Source organism: Protopterus annectens, chromosome 2.part1, assembly GCF_019279795.1.
Source record: "Protopterus annectens isolate FY-2018-M chromosome 2.part1, PAN1.0, whole genome shotgun sequence".
In the NCBI taxonomy this organism is placed as follows: domain Eukaryota; kingdom Metazoa; phylum Chordata; order Ceratodontiformes; family Protopteridae; genus Protopterus; species Protopterus annectens.
The window spans coordinates 1,630,036,744-1,630,058,152 of record NC_056729.1 but is presented as its reverse complement, the minus strand read 5'-3'; the positions used below and the strand labels follow the sequence as shown (position 1 = coordinate 1,630,058,152).

The 21,409-nt window shown below is 41.0% G+C and overlaps 1 protein-coding gene across 1 annotated transcript in view; it reads left to right on the top strand.

The window, feature by feature from the left end:
• The first annotated feature begins 10,194 nt into the window (after window positions 1–10,194).
• The window catches only part of LOC122795001 (uncharacterized oxidoreductase YjhC-like), a 1,313,984-nt gene continuing 1,302,769 nt past the window's right edge, over window positions 10,195–21,409 (top strand). The window contains exon 1 of the mRNA XM_044063588.1: window positions 10,195–10,401. The gene's annotated coding sequence lies outside the window, so the exon portion shown is untranslated. The remainder of the gene's footprint in view (window positions 10,402–21,409) is intronic.

Genomic DNA, 21,409 nt, shown 5'->3' with positions numbered 1-21,409 from the left:
ACTTGAAAATAACAAGTTTTGAGCTAAAAATTCTTGCATTCAAGTGTTGCTTTTTTGGGGCTCAAAATGCACTAAAACTCACATACGTGCATCTGTTTCAAACAAATTTCCAGGGGCTCAGCATCCCCAGGGGGAGCCTGGGAGGGAAAGGATGGAGAGGAGGGGGCGCCTGGGAGGGGAAAGATGGGAGAGGAGGGGACAGATCATTGGGGGCAAGGGGCAGGAAAAGAGGCATCCTGGATTTTGTGAAAAATTGACAACCCTAGTATTCATTGATAGCGATTCTTGTACCAAACATAATTGTTGAGGCCTGCTATGGATTAGAGTACCATAACCATCCAAGGTACTGTATGGCTACTGCATTAACTAACAGTAAATTAAATCCACTGTCGGTTTCAGTACTGTAGGCACCCAACCTTTCACAAGTGCACCCCCCCCCCCCGAAAAAAAAAAAACTTGTAGATGAGCTGAAGTTCTCAAAAACAACCCAAGGTTAATGTCGGTTTCAGAAATTACTACTGTAGACACCTGACCTTTCAATAAGTACACCCCACCCTCCAACTGGAGAAGGGGATAAAGTTAACAAAAGGTTGTAATTATTATGCTAACATTTTCCGTTCAAAAATCGGGAAGATTTTGCGAAGTCCTCCACACAACGCAAAAGACTAGGCTGGACTTTTTTCCTGTAGTAATTGTAGCTCTCACGTTGCATTACTAAACATAACACTACAGCTTTGCTTACGATTTTTCATTATCGCACTCCTTGAGGGACCCAGGTTTCAACAATTTAAGAGATTTTCTATATTTAAGCCCCACTTCCCTCCATGCAGGAGGGAAATGCTGAATAAAAATTAAGGGATATGCGCGTAAAGGAGACTTAAATAAAATACGCATTTTTAAACTTACGTTACCCTCTATTCTGTGCTAGTCAAAATTTACATCCACCGCTTACACGAATTTGGGAAGCGAAATAGACCAAAGTGAACGCCACGTCCTTTACGCGATACTATACACACCCTCCAACTGCATTCCCAAGAAAAAAAAAAGCAGCAAGACGGAAACCGACTAAAAAACAACTGCAGTTCTTTACTGTAGAAAAAAAGACAGAGAAAATATTTTATCAGGTAGGTGTAAAATTAAGCACTAGTATACTTCCAACTTTTTTACCAAGTTACTGTGTCTTTTACAAACTCACGCAGATCACCCCCTGCAATCCAGCCAACTAACTGCGAAAGTTGAACTAAACAGACACTTCGCAGAAATATATATCACAGTATTTCGTTTATGAAAATAACTCCATATTTTACTTTCCTTTTAGCTCCAAAATTCAACTTCGATACTCCACAAAGCACGATAAATTATTTTGAACATACATTTACCGAATATCCGCGCCTGCGCACTGACAAGCTCACGTGTGTTATCTTTTTGTCGTAGTATTTGCATTGGGGAGATGGGAAGGTTAGTAAGTTTGATTCCCTGAAAGGGTTGTTATTCTACTTTGCTTTACCAGTTATGAAATTACGTAAATAACCAGAATGTATTTAAAGACACGAAGCAAAGGAAATTTAGTATAAGTAAACATTGATGATAATAGTCGGTTATAGTATTTGCCTCAGTCGACACCCATAAAGCCAACTACGCATATTTTCTACAATAGTTAACCACTAAGCCATCAAATAAGTACTTTAGATGGTCGTACTTTTGTTTCATGAAAAAATGTAATTTTGTGAGAAAATACGACGGTTATAATTATTAAATTATGTTTGGCGTTGTAGCTACTAATATAATTTTTAAAAATTGTATACAAACTCTCATATTCTACCAACTTAATGCTTAGTTGTAAAACACATTCGATTTCGCGCCTTTATCCCAGACTGTTGTCCCGGTTCTAATTGGACCATTTTAACTGTGTACCTACATTAGAAGCGCATATTACTTACAGCTATGTCTTTTGATATATATTTAGTTATAATAAGGTAGGAGTTATCGTTCCCGTAGTTAACAGCTGTCTTAGATACCGTTAAATTTCGACAACTCTGACATTCGTGGTATTTAACGCTTAGTATGATGGCAATCATTTTCGCTGATAGCTGGTATCAGATATCCCAAAACAACTTCCTGACCAGCCATATGGTAACCATTTATATGCTTTCCTACCACAAATAAAATAACAATCATTTGTTTTGATGGTAATATTGGTTGCAAATTCATAACTCCCATTTGGCTTTAGCCCTTAAATAACAGGCCATATACATACAGCATTTTTCAACAAAACTAATATCATTTACATTGATGTCTTTTTATAGCTCCAAACTTGGTCTCACACTGCCCTTCTAGGGTACAATTATGAACTATTGTCAAATTACATTGGCTCAGCCCCCACCTTAACTTTCCCAATCCTTTGAAAACACACTGTTCCATTTTGGCACCCAGAAGAGGCAGCGCCACCTTGTCTCTCAGTGGTACTTCTGTGGTTTCAAACAACAAACTATTCCAAGTATCATTTATTCCCAGAGGGGCTGTCCCTAACATTAAGCCACTGTGTACAGTAGGTATTGCAGTACATACCCAACAATTTGAGACATTCATTGAGGATGCATATGCATATTTAATCGCTTGATATGTATTAAAGTTTGGATGCCAGCTGGTGTGTTTGTCTCTTTTTGAATGGCTAGCTTCATTAAAAGACAGAAATGTCCAAAACAGAAATATTACAATCACAATAGTTATAAACAATAAAACATTGCAATAGAACCATTTTCTCTTATTCTCATTATTGTCCTTCATGATTGCTGCTGTCTGTTTGTTCCTCAGGGAACTCAGGTCTTTATTAAACTTAAAATGTTTTATGATTTTGCAATGCGTTAGGTGGATCCATGAGGACCTTTCTTTAATCCGAACTGCTGTTGGAGTCGCGATTAGCACCTGGTAGGGGCCCTCCCATTTGGGGGATGCCCAACTTTTGCGTTTTATTATCTTGATCCAGACCCACTCACCGGGTCTGATTTCCGTGATCTTGTCGTCTCTTGAACCTGAAAAACAATCATTCGTTAAACAGCTGTTAGTATTGGTCAGCATTTTCCTCATGTACTCAGCTATCTCCTCACCCCTCACGCCCGAGGCAACAAGTTTTGCCACTGCGGGCGTAATAAGGTCTCCCATACAACAACTCAAATGGGGTGACTCCTTTTGAGGTGGGAGTTGTGCATGGAAAGGAGGGCTAGAGGTAGACAGGTAATCCAAGACTGATGTGTCTCGCCATGAGTTTTCTCAACTTGCCTTTTAGAATGCCGTTATGGCGTTCCACCAACCCTGCAGCTGACTGTGGGTGGTAGGCACAATGGTGTTTCAATTCAATTTGGAAAACTGTAGACAGTTTCTGTATGATCTGATGGACAAAATGCGTGCCGTTGTCAGAGTAGATGCGTGTAGGAAGTCCAAAGTGCGGGACGATGTGATTGACCAAAATTTTAGCCACTGATTGTGCATCCGGATGTGTCACCGGAAAAGCCTCAACCCACTTAGTAAATGCATCTACTATTACTAACACAAACTTCTTTAGTTGTGCCGGGTCAATTCGATGAAGTCCATACATATTGTATGAAAGGATAGGGGTGTCGGAAATGATGCCGAGCAACTCTGACCCTCCCGTGGTATTTAGCACAAACTATGCAGGATAGACAAAACGCGTTTTGCATATGCAATGAAACCCTTGGTCCAAAAGGTAAGGTGGATAATTCTAACCATAGCTGCAGGGCCCAGATGGGAAGGGCCATGCACAACTAGTGCTGCATATCTAAAAGATTAGTAGGCAAAACATATTTATTATCCGGTCCCACATAGATTCCTTTGTTCTGCCTAACACCATACCTAGTCCAGCGTTGTTTTTCTGTACTGTGCTAAGTTCCTGCATGACTTGTAAGGTTTGCAAATCAAATTTATCTGTTGGTTGTAATTCTGTAGGTGTGGTTTCAAGTGAAAAGGTACTGGACATAGCTGCCTCTTTGGCTGCTTTGTCTGCTAGGGCATTACCAAGTGATACGGGTCCTTAGCACGGGTATGAGCAGCGCATTTACAGATGGCCAAACCCCGTGGCCGTTGGACGGCTTGTAGTAATTCAAGGATTAGGTCTTTGTGCATAATGTCTTTCCCGAGGTTGTAACCATCCCTATTTTTCCATTGCTGAGCAAACACATGCACCGTAGAAAGCATATTGACTATCCATTATAGATAGTAGCGTTCCTGTCCTCTGAAAGGAGACATGCCCTTGTCACAGCAATCAGTTCCGCTGCTTGAGCGGATAAGTTCCGGAGTGGTCTTGCCTCTATTATCTGAGTTGCAGTAGTAACTGCATACCCTACCTGCGTGGTGCCTGTTTCTGTTTTGCGTGCTGACCCATCTACAAACAGTGTCCAGTCCATGTAGTAAGGGTTGATCTTTAAGATCCGGTCTTGGTAGAACTTTAGAATGTATGAGATCTAAGCATACATGCGAATACCGTCTTCAGCAACAGGTAGCAATGTCGCTGGATTTAAGGTAGTGCATCTCTCAATTGTCATGTGGCTGCGATAACAGCGTAGTCATACAAGATAAATGTCTGCTAGGTGACAGAAATGTTAACTTGTCCTGCAGAAAGATGACTGCTACAGAGTCGCGAGACTTTTAACGTAAGGTCATGGAACAATACCAGCGTGGCAGACGCTTGTACCGCCAGAGCGGCTGCAATTGCTGCTTGCACACAGTGTGGTAATGCCCGTGCTACTGAGTCCAATTTGCTAGAGTAAAATGCCAATGGTCTTAACTTATCCCCATACATTTGCATTAAAACAGATGTCATAAATCCCTGCTTGCAATCTACAGTCTGTATAAAGGTCTTACTGTAATCTGAAACCCCAATGTTGCTGACCCAGCTATCAGTTGCTTGATCCTAGTAAATGCCTGTACTGCCTTGTCTGTCCAGTGCAGCAAATCTTTGCCGCCATCGGTATTGCAAAAATTAAGTCTGATAAGCGGGTGCACTTCTTCGGCGTAGTTGGGAATCCAACTTCGACAGAAGTTCGTAATGCCTAAAAGGACATCATTTCTTTTTGTAGTTGGCATGGGGGCTTGTAAAATAGCATTCTTTCTGCTGTCATCTAATCGCCTGCCCTTCCCAGAGATAGTATAACCCAGGTAGCGTGCTTCTAATTTACAAAATTGTAACTTAGACTTATTTACCTTATGTCCTTCGTGTGCCAGAAAGTGTAGTAGTCGAATAGTCTCGCACTTACAGAGTTCTTCCGTAGTCGCGGCCAGGAGGATATCATCCACGTACAGCAGTAGGTGGCACCCTTGGGCTGGTTGGAACTGAGCCAAATTGGTGGACATCTCTTGTGAGAAGATGGTCGGACTTTCGCAGTATCCCTGCGGTAACCTGGTATAGGTATAACGCTTGCCCATAAACGTAAATGCAAACCAAAATCTACTATCTTCCTGTAAGGGAATAGAGAAAAAGGCATTACTGATATCAATTACAGAAAAGTAGTTATCCGTTGGAAGGATATCATTCAGCAGAATAGACGGATCCGGGACTATGGGGGCCCGAGGTACCACCGCGGCATTTATTGCCTGTAAGTCTTGTACCATCCTCCATGTCCCATCCGGTTTTACTGGAAATAAGGGCGTATTACGGTGAGTCTGTGCACAGAATTAATACTCCAGCTTTCAAAAGTGCTGTGATTACCGGTAAAATGCCCTCCTCTGCCTTTCTGCTCAAGGGATACTGCCGTTTATGAGGTCTAAATTCTGACTTGGGTGTAATCTTCACCTGTCCTGCCGTTCTAATCAGTCCGATATCGTGCTGACCCTGACCATAATGAGTTTGGAATCATCTGCAATTGAGATTCTTCCATGGGGTAAGGAGACATAGTCATAATGTCCCAGGGGATTGTATCGGTTTGTCTTCCCTGAGGTGCACGGTCGGTCTGGCTTGTGTAACCCAGTTAAGTTTTTGAACCTGAATGCCCTTACCTGCCAACTGTTCTGGTGTCCATCCTACCCATTCAGTTATTTTCTTACCCACGAGGTACCATGACATTCCTTCACCCTCCGTGACTGAAATATGTGTGGTTAATTCATTCTTATACAGCAGCTGCATATCCCTTGTAAGGCTACATGTGACTGCAGAATTACCTAGTGTGTCCCAAAAAAGGCTATGCAATACTAGTTTGGTGACTTTAAAACTAAGAAATTTCTTTTCGTATTCTAAATCAGGTCCGGCACATCTTCTGTAATACATTGTGCAATGTAATGGATCTGACACCTTCGGATTAGTTATGCCGTATTTGCTTAATGCCAAATTTGTAAGAGTCGTCACTACACTCTGGGGGCCTGTCTCTATCAAATCATTACTATACCAGTAATGTAGATCTCCCTGCCCCTCTAATAGCATTGCACTATTCAGTTCTATTCTCCTTGCCACCATCCCCGTGGAGGTTGGGACGGCTGCTATACCGAACACTTGCATTAAATCTCTTCCTAGTAAATGTACTGGGCAGATTTCTGAAATTATTACTCGGAACCGTATGGTTTGGTTCGTCTCTGGGTCGGTAAACCACAGAGGTTTGGACAATGGCTCTTTGTAAATCGACCATTTGCTGCTTTTACAAGCACATATTCATCCGAGGTAACATCGGATGATATGGCAGTACTTCTGACTAACGTTAGAAGCCCCTGAGTCACAAAGAAATTCTATGTCTCGCCCTCAACTTGCAATGTGATCACTGGTTGGGATTCCAATTGCATAGTTGATGCTAGTGCTGTTAGATTTACCATTTGATATTTCTCATTTTCTGCCATTTCCTGTCCCCACCCATCATCTTCACTTATACCTACTTCCCCATTCTCACTTTCTTCTTCTTCCTCATACCCTCCATCTCGTCTTTTTGACCATCATATAGTCATGCGGTACCACCGAAGCAACCATCGGTTTCTCCGGTCCTCTGCAATCTCTGGCGAAATGTCCTTTCTTACCGCACTTAAAACCTCCCCTCTTTGCCTACCCTCGAAATCCTCAGAATGACTTATGCCTCCCGTCCTCGTCCTCTTCCCTGCCACGCCCTCTTCCGATTTGGAACCTTGAACTAACATTAAAGTTCCATCTTCACTAACTGTAAAGTCTGGGCTTTTTATTTTTTTTCCTTCAGGTATTTCTCAGCATGTCTAGCATAATCCATAAGGGGCTGTAGACGCTGTCCTGTGTGTGATCATATGCTTTTGTATAAAGTTACCAATGGCTGTCTTGCAGCCCTTTAGGAACGCATTTTCAGTTGCTGTTCATAGGGCGAGTCATTTGCCTGATTTTCTGCCTTAATCAACCCACTATGAGCATCAAAACATTGTGTGAGACGATGTAGATAATTGTCTGGTTTGTCATCTGATTGAACGCATTGATTAATGCAAGTCCAATCTGCTTTGGGCTTCCAATGTTCTTCTATTTTATCTAGGAGAGTCTTTATTCTGGTTCTACACACTGAGTTAAACGGCAAGGCTCCCCCTTCCTCTGGTAGCAGGGGGTCCCAAGTTCCGCAAATAAGGTGCCAATCAGGTCCTAGGATTTGCCTTATTACTTGTTCAAATTCTACAGCGTTTAATCTATAACTCATTCTCATGCCCCTACATCTGTACGGAATTTACGATATCTACTTTTGGATGGGGAATCCCTCTACCGCTTTTGGATATCATCACGGGTCCACGGTCGGTAGACCAATATGGTAGGACCCTCGCCTTCTGCCTGCTTGAGGATTTGCCACTTGTATCAGTGAGTATTCCTCGCCTTCCTGATCTACCGTCTCCTTAATTCTCCAGTCGCCTTCTCTCCTAATACTTCCATGTAAGTCAAGAGTGTTGGCAGGCTCTCTCTGTAATATAATACGTGGCGTGGGGGGGACACTCACCGAAGCCTGGTATTGCGGTGGGTCCTGGTCGGGGCACCTCAATAACCTGTGCAGGGTCTGGATACTGGATGGGAGGGGCCGAGGGATTCTGGTGACTACGACTGACTATGGAAGTTTTATTATCTTCCTTTTGAACAAAGTACACATCTTTTTCACTTGAATTACCACACCCTTTTTTCAAATTTTGTTCCTTATGATTTTTATTTGCTTCCTCCAGCCATTTCTGTGCCTGGGAATCCCTACCTTCTTTTGCTTCCTTGTCTTATTTCCTGCCTGTTTGCGCAGTAATCTTACTAGATTTTGACATTCTGACTTATTTAAACATCCACTAAACCCATGTTCCTTTTTCCATTTATCTAAATACTTTACATTCTTTGGGTGTAAATCAAACATAAACTTTTCATCTTCAGTTTTGTCAAGCCTTTGGCAACTGGTTCCTGTTCCCATTTCTCTTACGAGAAACTATTCCTGTTCCTGAGATCTCTTGTATATGGAATCTATTCACATATACCCCTTATACTTTGAGAAAATTCAATTTCTCCCTTGACTAGTCCCTTACAATTTAGACAAAAATTCCAATCAGAAACAACAAAAATAGCTTTTCTTTTTGCTTACCTTTGTGATTCCTCCGCCCTGTTTGCTGCCACCTCACGGATTGAATCTGGAAAGAGTGACTGGCCTCTAATTTCAACCTGTTTCAGTTGGAGGTCTTTCATTCGAGGAGAGCCTGATCTCTCTCCACCTGCGCAGGTTTTCAGCCTCTCTTTGTTCGATTCGCCGTGCAGGGCCCCTAACGTTAGCCAGTTATGTCGAAAGATTTTACTCTTCTAACATATTCTGGAAGAATCACACCAAGTTCTTGTAAGCAAGTAAAACAGCTTTAATTTTACATGCATGGAGATCTGCTACATGATAGTAATATGCCAGCAGTCTGGCTACTTGTACTTTGAGTTCTCCTTATATAGACCCTCCTGCACGTACATACACGTAGCACACAGAACATTCATTAAAATTGATAGTTTGATTACTTGTTTTTACCAGCCAGTACCACAGTTATTCTTGCACCATTAACTTTATCAGTGGTTTAAGATTAACTCCTGCATTCCTCAGTGATCAACATTTTCCAGAACATTTCAGTTTGCACGCAGTGAACATTTTTCTGCTTAACCCTTTAAATACAGAATACAAAATATGTTGACTTCAGTATTTTTCCACAATAACATTTGTATTGTATGGACTATATCTTTTGTTTACACCTCAATGTTATTGCTTTATTGGGTTTTTTTTTTGCCGTTTTCCAACGTGAATGACTATTAGCAATTTAGCAGTTAGCCTGTGTGGGCTAGCTACTTGAAAATAACAAGTTTTGAGCTAAAAATTCTTGCATTCAAGTGTTGCTTTTTTGGGGCTCAAAATGCACTAAAACTCACATACGTGCATCTGTTTCAAACAAATTTCCAGGGGCTCAGCATCCCCAGGGGGAGCCTGGGAGGGAAAGGATGGAGAGGAGGGGGCGCCTGGGAGGGGACAGATCATTGGGGGCAAGGGGCAGGAAAAGAGGCATCCTGGATTTTGTGAAAAATTGACAACCCTAGTATTCATTGATAGCGATTCTTGTACCAAACATAATTGTTGAGGCCTGCTATGGATTAGAGTACCATAACCATCCAAGGTACTGTATGGCTACTGCATTAACTAACAGTAAATTAAATCCACTGTCGGTTTCAGTACTGTAGGCACCCAACCTTTCACAAGTGCACCCCCCCCCCCCCCCCGAAAAAAAAAAAAAAAAAAACTTGTAGATGAGCTGAAGTTCTCAAAAACAACCCAAGGTTAATGTCGGTTTCAGAAATTACTACTGTAGACACCTGACCTTTCAATAAGTACACCCCACCCTCCAACTGGAGAAGGGGATAAAGTTAACAAAAGGTTGTAATTATTATGCTAACATTTTCCGTTCAAAAATCGGGAAGATTTTGCGAAGTCCTCCACACAACGCAAAAGACTAGGCTGGACTTTTTTCCTGTAGTAATTGTAGCTCTCACGTTGCATTACTAAACATAACACTACAGCTTTGCTTACGATTTTTCATTATCGCACTCCTTGAGGGACCCAGGTTTCAACAATTTAAGAGATTTTCTATATTTAAGCCCCACTTCCCTCCATGCAGGAGGGAAATGCTGAATAAAAATTAAGGGATATGCGCGTAAAGGAGACTTAAATAAAATACGCATTTTTTTAAACTTACGTTACCCTCTATTCTGTGCTAGTCAAAATTTACATCCACCGCTTACACGAATTTGGGAAGCGAAATAGACCAAAGTGAACGCCACGTCCTTTACGCGATACTATACACACCCTCCAACTGCATTCCCAAGAAAAAAAAAAAGCAGCAAGACGGAAACCGACTAAAAAACAACTGCAGTTCTTTACTGTAGAAAAAAAGACAGAGAAAATATTTTATCAGGTAGGTGTAAAATTAAGCACTAGTATACTTCCAACTTTTTTTTACCAAGTTACTGTGTCTTTTACAAACTCACGCAGATCACCCCCTGCAATCCAGCCAACTAACTGCGAAAGTTGAACTAAACAGACACTTCGCAGAAATATACATCACAGTATTTCGTTTATGAAAATAACTCCATATTTTACTTTCCCTTTTAGCTCCAAAATTCAACTTCGATACTCCACAAAGCACGATAAATTATTTTGAACATACATTTACCGAATATCCGCGCCTGCGCACTGACAAGCTCACGTGTGTTATCTTTTTGTCGTAGTATTTGCATTGGGGAGATGGGAAGGTTAGTAAGTTTGATTCCCTGAAAGGGTTGTTATTCTACTTTGCTTTACCAGTTATGAAATTACGTAAATAACCAGAATGTATTTAAAGACACGAAGCAAAGGAAATTTAGTATAAGTAAACATTGATGATAATAGTCGGTTATAGTATTTGCCTCAGTCGACACCCATAAAGCCAACTACGCATATTTTCTACAATAGTTAACCACTAAGCCATCAAATAAGTACTTTAGATGGTCGTACTTTTGTTTCATGAAAAAATGTAATTTTGTGAGAAAATACGACGGTTATAATTATTAAATTATGTTTGGCGTTGTAGCTACTAATATAATTTTTAAAAATTGTATACAAACTCTCATATTCTACCAACTTAATGCTTAGTTGTAAAACACATTCGATTTCGCGCCTTTATCCCAGACTGTTGTCCCGGTTCTAATTGGACCATTTTAACTGTGTACCTACATTAGAAGCGCATATTACTTACAGCTATGTCTTTTGATATATATTTAGTTATAATAAGGTAGGAGTTATCGTTCCCGTAGTTAACAGCTGTCTTTTTCTGATACCGCTATTACTGTATTCCTGCATGTTATTTATTTTAATTGGTATATACTTTTAATCTTTTATTTCACAAGCATTTTACTAGCGGACCAAACTGATTCTATTTTTGGGTTCGTGTATGCTTGTCTGTAAATCAAGGAAATGTGGGTGGGTTGTTTGTTAAAAGAGACTGGCAGTCGGTGGGACTTGCTGCGGGGCGGGGGGTCATTTCAAATAAATCTAGGCATGTAAATTGATCACTAGTTTCTGCTTAGTGTTTAGAACTTCATTTCGTACTTTTATAGTCTTGACAGTAGGTACACTTGTGTAAGTACCGTCTAAACTTGCGATAGCAGTTCAGTGGTCATAAAATCGGTCCTAGTTAAAATATCCCGATTAGATGCGGTTTATTACGTCATGTATCCCTGTCCAGATAGTTGGGCCTTTTGTGTTGACCCCCAAATTCCAATATTTAAATGGGAAATGTAACTTGTCCCCGAGACTCTTTTGTCACCATAACCTCTCAACTATCCATATCTTTGCACCTCTGGTCTGTCTCTCATAACACTTAATACAAAACTTATTCTGTCAACGTTTAAGGGGTAGAGAGTTACATTTGCTACTGGTTGGTTACATCGTTTAAGCCGACTACCATTTCACATAGTTTCTTAGGTCATTGTTCCAGACTGACCGTAATTAATTACGTTTTAATGTTTACATGTGCATTAATCACCAATTCGCCCAACTAAGTTCACTGAAAATTCGTATAAATAACAAAGTCGAATTTTTAGACACATCCACCACTGTGTAAAAGTGCATTAATGCCAAAGTGTTTCTCAACTGTACCTCGTTATGAAGAACGTTGCTTATTTGGTGTCTCAACAGTTCTGTTCAGCATTGAAAGTTTCTTAACCCTTACTTAAGCATTTTTCTCATCTGCCCTTTCGCAGAATGCCCACATTTTTGCCTCATATTGTTAGGCCTTCTGTTCCTCCTAAAATCTGGGACTTTTGTGGCAAAATTGAATATGAAAGTCACAAAACGAAAAAAAAGTGTTTCACACTTTATATCGTTCAAAAATGCAGTATAACACACTGTATGTTATTCTGTCAGCGTTCGAAGTTTAACAGTAATATTTTAAAATGTCCCTATTTTGGGGGCGTTTATCTCCCCGCTATTTTGGATTTGTCCAGAATTCTTTCTCTAAGGGGCAAGTATTAGTTAAGATTTTCTTTTTAACAACAATGTCCTGTAAAAATACTGAATCGATAATTCATAACAAAAAAATCGTTAGTATGGAAACATTGCCATTAATCATGCTGTAGCTGAAATAGAATTTTGCAGGTATTCCAGATTTTACCCATTTGTTGGATGTTAAGAGGCAGTGCTTCACATTTTTGAGACAAAAGGTTGAGAACTGCGTGTCTAATATGAAAGTGCTACTGCTACGGAAACATCGCGTCTTTTATCTCAATCATACATACATACATACATGCATTCATTTCTTTAAATGAATTTGCTACAGATTCTTGTCGAAGCTAATGAAATACCGGTATTATTAAGCTGTTTTTTTGTGATCGTTTGTACTCGATACAGTGGTGAAATTGTGCTGCTCAGGAAATCCTTTTGGACTGAAAGTGTCTGGCATCAGAAGAAAATGTCTGTCATTCAAGAGTCTGAAGAGATTAACCTGCTGCAGTGATGACTTTCCGTAAATTAAAATAACTGCTGACCACAACTGTTCATTCAATTAGTTAGGAACTCTCCTACAATTTAGTTTCTTATTATCTGTTGTTCTGCCTTGCTCAGCCCATTAAATACATTTCCCACTTTTACTCTTCATATCTTCTTGTATTCGCTGACTGCTGAACTGCACAGCATCATTGTATCATAGTTTGAGCAGGCTGTGCAGCAAATGCAGTTTTATTTCGAACATGTATTTTCCCTTGTATTGTCAGTTCACTGAAATAACCTTCTCAAATCTTCACAATTATAGCTTCCTCACTCTGCTAACTATACTGCTTTTATTGTTCAGCGAGCAGTTACATAGATGTGTGGCCAATGTGCAAGAGTTTAAGAGAATCCCTGGGATTGTGACAGAGATGATCTAAATTTATCCCAGACAATCTGAGCTCAAATAGCATCTGAAACGCATGCTACTGTAGTACAAGTATACTGGCTGGGGAAGGCAGGATGCAGCAGGCAGTACTTAGTGGAACTCAAAAGAAATGCTTCCAGGAAGAGGGATCTCCAAGGCATTGCTGCTTTAGACCTGAAAGCTGGCTTACTCCCTACCAACTGACTTTCACCATACTTCGAAGGGTTCTTAGATCTTTCCCTTAGCCCAGGGATACCTGACTCTCATCCTAGATGGAGCAAATAAGCCTTGCAAAATAGATAAGAAAAAAAAAAGTTTTAAGAGAAGCTGATACTTCAGCATATATACCAGAGGTGGAAAAAATTCCAGGAACCAAGGACAGAGGGAAGGGGGGGGGGGGCTGTGCAACAAAAGGGTCTTTCAGATATCCAAGTTTGTATTACCAAAGTAGAAAAACAACTATCTTTTCAGTACTGAAATGCAATATGGTGGGCATGTAGGTAAAATGTAGATACAGCTGCTGACTGGAGAAGCAGATGAGTGTTTTAAATAATGCAATAACTGGCATGTAGATGTTTGCCCTCTAGAAATGTAGAGGGTAAAAGGTGGTTTCTAACGAAATAATATGAGCAGTGCTGTCTAACGATTCACAGTTTGATATCATGAACATGCATATATTAAACAGTTTTGCCCTGTTTAACCTCAGCCAGTGTCACCCCTTCCACAGCATGATTCATTTCGGGAAGATATTTGCTGCTTACTATGTCTGGCATCTGGGCAAGTTCTTTCCGCAGTGCAGTTCTCACATTCCTGCTCTCAAATTTTTTTTCCCCCTGAATGCATAGAGAGTTTGTAGCAAGTAATCCTCTGTGCTCTTATTGGGCTTGTCAGCATCTGTTCTGTATAGCAGAGAGCTAGGGGGTGCAGGACTGGGCTTCTCTGCCAAAGGAAGAGGAGGGGCAGAAATTGTAGTTATAAAATCCCTGTGAATATTGTTGACAATGTCAGCACCTCCATTAACTGCCCACCACTCTCCCAGGGGGTTATAGCTTGGACAGCCGTTATCCCATACTCCACTTTCCATTGTTTCCAGTTGTCTAGTTATGGTTGGCTTTTTGTCCTCCAACCAACATGGGCATGCAGTTCGATATAAGATGAAACCACTGCATGCCTCCAGTTTAGTAAAAATGGACATCACAATATGAGTGAGATGTAGAGCATACTCACTCCTGTAGTTCTGATATCCTGCCAAACAAATGGTGTCCTGTTCAATGTGGAAGGAGAGCAGAAAAGGAAAAAAAATACATATGCTGTAAGTGAAGCATAGGCATGTGCTGATGCTGAAGGATGTCCATCAGAGGAAACTAGTAATTTCCTCTCCAAACTTTCAGCAGTGGTGTCAAGAGTGCTCTATTTTTTGTTTTTTTCTTGAACAATATAGTAAATAGATGTATCAGAAATCATTACATATTGTGGGTTAAAGGGAGTCTTTCAGTGCTTTCTGTAGTCACTAGTTCTGGACACATGAAAAAAAAATCAGACTAACTAAAACTGCCACTGTGAAATAAGTGGCTAGCCTGATTATAAAACAGATTTTTTTATTTTACTTGGTCACCTCAAGTTCACAGCCAGATGTAGTCTGCAGATTTTTCTTGGCTCTTTTCTCCCTATAGCCACTGAATCACAGGTGTGTTCCTTCACAGGTGTGTACTAGGCTAATGGCCCTGGAGCCTTTACAAGCCTAGCCCATAGGATTACTTTTGCATCATGCCACCCGACTTTAGTTCCCAGTGCCTCTGTCGAGTAGAGCCACTGGAGTGATCCCAGGGTGAATTTTCTATTTCCCATCCACTCATCAAGATTTCTCTTGAATAGGGCCAGTGAGGTGCTCTGTTTAACATGTATGGGAAGTCTATTCCGTAGCATGAGCAGTCTCTGGGTTATGAACCTGTCCCTCCAGCTTGTTCTGTGGATTGTGGTAATGAGGATGAAATCTCTGGAGCATGTCGTGCTGAGGGATTGGGATTTTTTTTTTAGATGTAGCATTTCTAACAGAGCTGGGCCAGACATGGCTTTGTAAGTCAAGCAGAGATCGCCTCTAAGTAGGCGATATGAGACAGTGAATAGTTGGAGTTTTTAGAGTCTGTCCATACAGGACAAGTGTTTAAGGCCTAGGATCCTCTTTGTGAGGTACTTTTGCAGTCTCTCCACTTGTTGCAGGTGTCTGGTGAGGTACATGCCAAATGATGCATTGTACTCTGATTGGCCTAATGAGGGAAGAGGGAGACAATGACCTCTTTTTTCCTGGATGCAAAATCCTTAATAATGAGATGTGCCACATAGAAGGACTTTCTGACCACAGTGGCACTGTGGTGGTCAAAAGAGAGGGTGCTGTCAAGCTGTGTTCCCAGATCTGTTATGCTTTCTGTGTTCAGTGAACTACCATAGATGTGGTAATTCTCTTAGCCTCTGGCATTAGACAACAATGGGAGATGGATGCTGGAACTGAGGATCATAGTCCTCCTCCATTAGGGGAGGGGTAGACTTTTATGAGTATTGCTGCTCCCCATTCATAAAGTATGATGAAATGCATGATATACTTGGGTCCCATGTGGGTGCACAATTCTATATCTCTGTGGTTACCATGCAGCAATGTTTTGACATGTTATTACCTCTAAGTCTCAGGTGCATGAGATATACTTATGGGCCTCCCCAGGTGTCTCATCTGTGGTGAGACTCTACCATGACCCCTCCCCCAGGTATAACTGGTGACAAATGTCTCTTCTTTAAGAGTATTAACATTCCATCTCTTTTCCATCTCTGTCTTCCCTCTCACACGTTTTCCATCTTTTGCATTCTTTCTTGAACACTTGTGGCTGCCCTTTCCATCACCCATTATGGTAGTTTGTTCCACACCATTACCATTTTTGAGACAAAGACATCATTTTGGAAATTTAGAGAATAATTTTTCCATACAGTATACTGCCTGTTGCTTCTCCTGTACTCTCTATGCTTCTTGTTTAGGATGACATCTTAATTTCTCCCTGATATGACCTTGTGCACCAGTATCATGTCCTCTGTGCCTGTTCTGGTCTACAGTGAGAAGAACACCATTTGTTTTATACTCTGGTCATACTATTTCCTCGTAAACCCAGGCACCTTGATGCCGCTTTCCTCTGGACTCCCTCCATCAGCCTACTGTCCCTTTCCTTGCATGGCCTGCACATTTACACAGTGTTCAAGGTTTGACCTGTCCAGGATCTGTTGGAGTGTAAGAATTATTTTTACCTCTTTGATTCTAAAGTTTAGATCACTGAAGATGTATCCCAACATTCTGTTTACTGCTGACACACCCCCACCACTCTACTTTTGCTGGTCCAGTCCAGGACCATTCCCTGTTGTGTGTCCATCATTTCCATTCCACCAGCTGATACTTCACATGAGGGTCTTGTGGTTTAGCTCTGTGTCTTTGCATTTGTCTATGTATGACTTCCTGAGGCCACTTAATGTTTTCTTACTTCACTATTGCCAAGATGAGTGCTTTGTTAATTTTCCGTTTTCATATTTGCAGAATTTAAGCTGCATATTTTACCCATTCCTGACGTCTTACGGAGTTGTTAAAAAATCAAACTGAGTGAATCTAAAGTACATGGATAAACAGGATTAAAGGTTTTAAGACAGAAAATTACAGTATCGAGCTGAAGATATTAGGGTTATTGTCTTTGTTCTGTAGTAAAAATAGTGAAGCTCTTAACCTAAGTTATAGGGCCTTTAAAAATGAATACCTAATTAGTAATTTAGGATTATGAAAAATAAAGATTAAATTATTTGAGGGGATCTGATAGGAATTTGGATTTGGTTAGTGGGAAGTTAAACACTAAAACAAATGCACTGCTTTGTGGAACAAATGGCTCTTACACTGAGTAATCTTCAAATTTAAATCAAGTGCAACTGCAGTGCAATCAGTGCTTGTAAACGTGGGGTGGAAATTTCTATGGAACCCAAGAATATGAAGTGGACATTTATTTATTTATTAGACTGTTAATTTGGTGTAGTGGACCAATCCCAATAGACCAATTTTAGCAACAGCAAAGAAAAAGAAAATGATGATATAATAGGCAACACAATTTAAAAGAAAATAGAAAAAACTGTAACCATAGTAACATATAAACTTTATGTAAAAAGTAAATAGACACTATGCAATATAGTTTTAGTAGGATACAAACTATTTTAAAAGGGCAAATAATAGCAAAATTGCAAAATGCAATATGTGTATATGTGGCATTCTTTCTACTTTTCTTTGCCTTCTTTTGGTTAAAGTCAATTTTGCTTCCAGACCTTTTGCAGGATCAATTATAAAGAATTTGGAAATAAGCAGGGCCCGTCAGTCTTGACCTGTGTGGTACTTTGGTGCTCCTGTTATTTTTTCCTCTTAAGTGAACTCTTAACTGTAACACTCAATATTTTCCAGACTGCTGTGATGCACAGCAGAAAATGAACGCCAACTACACTAACACCGTTAAAGAGAGAAGCTTTACTCAAAGACCTAGTTTAACTCGAGACTGCAGACTAAAATTAAACCAAACTGAAAGCAGCTACCAGAAATAAAAATGTTCTTGGCTTTCCCAAACCTGTCTCTGTTCCTCACTTTACACAGAATCGTTAGATAAAAAATAAAAGAAAATATGTTGTAATAAAAGCTAAGACAGGTGCACAAAATTGTATAGTTAAGTAACCTGTACTCAAAATATGCAAAATGAGAAACCCCATTTTTTAAGTAACATTCTTCCTGTTTTAGTGCTTTCAGCTCCTTTGTTGGTTACTCAGTCTGCTGATTTTTTTTTTCCTTTTTTTACCACTGACCATAGAACATGGTGAATCCTACCACTTTCGATGAGCTCTTTTATGCTGCTCAGTGCTAGTTGCTGTCTTGTCTGAAACAAGTTTATTTGATACCACCCACTAGCAAATAGCTGTCAACAGCACATATGATGGGGAGAACAAATGCCCATTTATATTCTGTAAACAGAGCTATGACAATATGGTCTGATTACAGTGGTCTGAAGTACAGGCTAACACAGAAGGCCTCTGGCTAACGAAGTTCGCAGATGACTGCAAACTAGGAGCCATAGTCAAGTCCCCAAATGATGTGAACATCCTACAGAAGGGCCTCTCTGAGACAGATGCCTGGTGTCAGAGCCATGGCCAAAAGCTCAGTGCCAAAAAGTGCAGTGTCATCCCCTTTGGTAAAAACTCTGTACCCATGAACTACCACATAGGCAGCAATCTACTTAACACCGAATGTTTGATGAGACGTTGGGACCCAGGTGGACAGTAGTCTCTCCTTTGATAGTCACATCGCCACAGTGGTCAGGAAGTCCTTCTATGTAGCACACCTCATCATAAAAGGGTTCTCATCCAGGAAAAAAGAGGTCATCGTTCCCCTCTACTCGACACTCATTAGACCCACTATAGAGTACAACTCCCCTTTTGGAATGTACCTCACAAGACATCTGCAGCAGCTGAAAAGGCCACAGAAGTACCTCACAAAGAGGATTACTGGACTCAAACAAATGCCCTACACTGACCGCCTCAAAAAACTCCAGCTTTACTCCGTAGCATATCGCCTACTCAGAGGTGATCTCTGCCTAACATATAAAGCAATGTCAAACCCAGAGCTGTTGGACATGCTACACCTAAAGAAATACCAATCCCTCCGAGCTACATGCTCTAGGGACCTAAACCTTGTCACCACAATAAACAGGACATGCTGGAGGGATAGATTCCTATCCCAGAGACTTCCCATACTCTGGAACAGGCTACCCATCTATGTCGAGCAAAGTTCTTCATTAGCACTCTTCAAGAAAAATCTTGATGAGTGGATGGGAAATAGGAAATATACCCCTGGGATCACTTCTGTGTCTCTGCTCGACAGTGGCACAGGAAAATAACTTTCTTGGTTGGCGTAAGCCAGGGAACCTTGTTGGCTAGGCTTACGTAGGCCCTTGGGCCGATAGCCTAGTACTTACCTATGGTCTCAAGAAATATTGTAATATAAAAAAACATAACTCTGCTTGTTCATTATGATGGCCAAAGGATGGGTGAGAATTTCCAGCTCCTAGCAGAGAAGTACAAAGTTTCGCCTACAGTTCCTTTGTCAGACAAAATTCCAGTTGATACATCTCTAAACATAACTAAGTTTAAAGACACAACTTCCCCTAGGTTGTGAAGTTCTGATTTCAGTTTGTGTCATTTTGTTTACTTAATGAATGTTGTGTACAGTGGGTTGCTTTTTGCAGATGTAATGCTGCAAGCTTCAGACATTACATGAAGTCTTGCTTTGATAACCCAAAGAATTTGATCTATCCTAGCTTTCATTTGAGTAATTTCTGTATCATTGAGATGGTAGTTGCGTGTATGTGTATGGGAGGAGGTTTAATACCAGGCAATTGGAGGAGCGCTCAGATTATGTAGCCCAGGCGGGTATGATCCTAGCCCTGAGCAGCATCCTACCATTACCCAGAATGATACCACAGTGCAAGCAGAAAATTATTGATTTCAACAATTGGCTAAGTTTCTGGTGTCATTTTAAGGGGATCCAGTGTCTATCTGCCTGGGATGGCATGATTGACAGACCTTGATGCTTTGCCAGAGATGGCCTGCATCTGTCACCTCTGGGCTTCCAGATACTGGCCAAGGCTCTTGCCACCCCTATACTGCCTTTTTTAGGCAGTGTTCCAAAGACCAAATTACCACTGTAACACCTACAAACAAATGTAATCTGAGGGTCATGTTGTTCAATGCTAGAAGTCTAAATCTCAAAATGCACTCGCTCGAGGCACTCCTTAAAATGGAGAACAAGCACCCCTGCACTACCAGGCTGTAACTCATTCCACACCTTTCGGCCCCAAAACTTAGACCATAGCTCCAAAGGCGGTGGTGTTTCCATATTCATAATGGATGCACACACCTCCAGACTGGTAGCCCAACATAACGCATCAGAGATACTTCAGGTGCAGCTAACATTGGGTAAGACGGCGATTCAGGTCGTAGCCTGCTATAGGTCTCCAACCATGTCCCAAGACTCACACTTCACATTCCTAAGCACCCTGGAGAATATTAGGGTCCAACCTAACACTCTTACTAGGTGACTTCATCTACCCCTCCATTAACTGGGTAAACTACTCATTTACCAATACACTTGCCCAACATTTCCTGGAGTTCATTAATTCCAGTGCCCTGGACCACTCGTTCTTACCCCCACTAGAGGTAGCAACATCCTTGACCTGGTCATTAGTAACATGGGCGACCGTTGCTCTACAGCAATAGTCATTTCTTACCTGGTTAGATCCGACCACAAACTAATCACCTTGGAAATCCACATCCCTCCCACCCCCTCCCAGCAAAGGTAACCACCATGAAAAACTTCTCTAACGCTAACTTTGAGATCCTAAAAACAGAGATGGCTAACTTCACGACACCCATGCAAATGGAGAATAGTTGCGTGATGGTAGAATCATACACCAATGCACTGTACAAACACGTACACAAATGCGTGGATCTCACCATACCCAATGGAACCAAGACACTCTCCTCCAAAAAAGGAAGCCAATCTGATGGTTCCCTGCCATAAACAAACTCTACAACAGAAGGAGGAAACTGATGCGGAATAAGGTGAAGTCCCAAGACTGGAAAAACTCCCTTATCTGCCTCAATAAAAAGTTGAGATCCCCCATCAAATCCTGTAAAGCTAGGTATGAAAACAGAATTGCAGCAGATAGTAAAGACAACCACAAGGCCGCTTACAGTTATATAAAGAATCTCCATGGAAATACCCAGATTTGCTCTGAGCTACTGCACAATGGTACCTCCTATAGCGAGGTAACAGATATTGCCAGTATACTGGCAGACAGATTCAGTGCCAACTTTACCCCCCCCCCCAAAGGACAATCACAATACAAGTAGATTGCCAGGCACCCAGTTTTACTGCTGCACATGTTAAAACAGCACTGTCCAAGGCCAATAATACAGCTTC